The sequence below is a fragment of the Phoca vitulina genome, unplaced genomic scaffold (genome assembly GCF_004348235.1).
Source record: "Phoca vitulina isolate PV1807 unplaced genomic scaffold, GSC_HSeal_1.0 scaffold48, whole genome shotgun sequence".
Taxonomy (NCBI): domain Eukaryota; kingdom Metazoa; phylum Chordata; class Mammalia; order Carnivora; family Phocidae; genus Phoca; species Phoca vitulina.
Window position 1 is genome coordinate 3,770,962 of NW_022589751.1, and position 2,005 is coordinate 3,772,966.

Genomic DNA, 2,005 nt, shown 5'->3' on the forward strand with positions numbered 1-2,005 from the left:
ATTTATTTGACAGAGAGAGACACAGCAAGAGAGGGAACACAAGCAGGGGAGTGGGAGAGGGAGAAGCAGTTTTCCTGTGGAGGGGGGAGCCCTATGCGGGACTCCATCCGAGGACCCTGGGATCATGACCTGAGCCCAAGGCAGACGCTAATCGACTGAGCCACCCAGGCGCCCCTGGACTCATAGTTCTATGCTCAAGTTTCATTTCCTCACATCAAAACCCTGTCCATTCAAAATGAGTTTCCTTCTTTTTCATTGTTTTTTCCTATTTGTAAATACACACAGACACATGCATACACATAGACACATTTACACACTATATTGGCTGTTTCCTCTCTCCTTAATGCTGCTGTCCTGTGAGTTCACAGGTCTGTTTATGCCAAAGACATAGTGGTCAAGATTCTGCATACTTAATCAGCTAAGTCAGAGCCCCACAGAACCAGGACTGCTGCCAAATTCATAGTGATCACAAGATAAACATTTGCTCTGTTTCTCTGACACAGTTACTAGGTGTCAATAGGGGAAGAGGATTAAGAGGTGAAAACCTTCAGTTATAAAGTAAATAAGTTATGGAGATATAAAGTAAGCATAGGGAATACAATTAATAATATTGTAATAACTTTGTATGGTGACAGATGGTACAGACTCACCGTGGTGATCATTACATAATGTAGATAAACGTTGAATCACTATGGTTACACCTGAAACTAATGTCAACTATATTTCAATTAAAAAATAATACTTTATATGCAATAATTTTATGCACAAAAATTCCAAAGCCATACTGCTGTTAGTGCACACACACTGCTGTTAGCCCTTCTAACCTTTATTTCAGTATTTGCTTACATTTCCATCCCTTTATTTCAGAGTTAGGTTAGAGCTGGTACCTTGCAGAAAATGTATTCACCTGAAAACTCAATTGGTCTGCTAGAAGCATCCCATCTGATATAGAACTAGGAGAGAGCTGAGAAGTGATCACCTTTCCAAAATCTCTTCTCCCCCACATAGGTCAGTCCCTCCAAGGGAAGGGCTGGATGCCTGCTGCCCAAGAGGCTTTACCAGGCTCCATATGTGGGCATGTCCAGGGCTCCCTGACTTGGGTCCTAAGGTGGGAAGATCTAGATTGCCCTGGCCTAAAGATCACAGCAGAGCACCTGCCTCAGCAGCTGCACAGTCAGAGACACGACATGATTCCCCAAATTATAATGGGGAAGGGCTCCTGCTGGAGGTTAGTACAGACTGCCCACTGCACAGATGGAGGGACCTGTCATAATAGTGATAGTAACATCCACAGTTACTGAATGCTCTTTAGTGAGACAGGCTTTCCATGTGTTACTCCATTTCACTTCACCACAACTCCATGAGGAAAGATCTATGACTCTCCTGACTTCATAGGTAAGAAATTCTGGCTTACGGGGCACCTGGGTGGCTCAGTCGTTAAGCGTCTGCCTTCGGCTCAGGTCATGATTCCAGGTCCTGGGATCGAGCCCTGCATCGGGCTCCCCGCTCCGCGGGAAGCCTGCTTCTCCCTCTCCCACTCCCCCTGCTTGTGTTCCCTCTCTCGCTGTCTCTCTGTCAAATAAATAAATAAAATCTTTAAAAAAAAAAAAAAAGAAATTTTGGCTTAGAAAGGTGAACCAGGGCACCTGGCTGGCTCAATCAGAAGAGCATGCAACTCCTGATTTCAGGGTCATGAGTTGGAGCCCCATGTTGGGTGTGGAGATTACTAAAAATAAATAAATAAATAAACTTTAAAAAAAAAAAAGGTGAACCAACCAGCCCATGATTACACAGCCAGTAAGTGGCAAAGTCCAATATTGAAACCAGACAGTGTGATTCCACGTGCTCTTTGCCACTGTGTCTTGCGTGCACAAAAGCAAATGAAGGTGAAATGTCTTAATATTTCTTACTGTGCCCAAGCTGGGGAGGAGCGAAGGGGCTCTCAGGAAAAAATGTCTCATTCGTCCCATATCTGGCAATAAGGATTGTTCTGGGATGGAGCTTT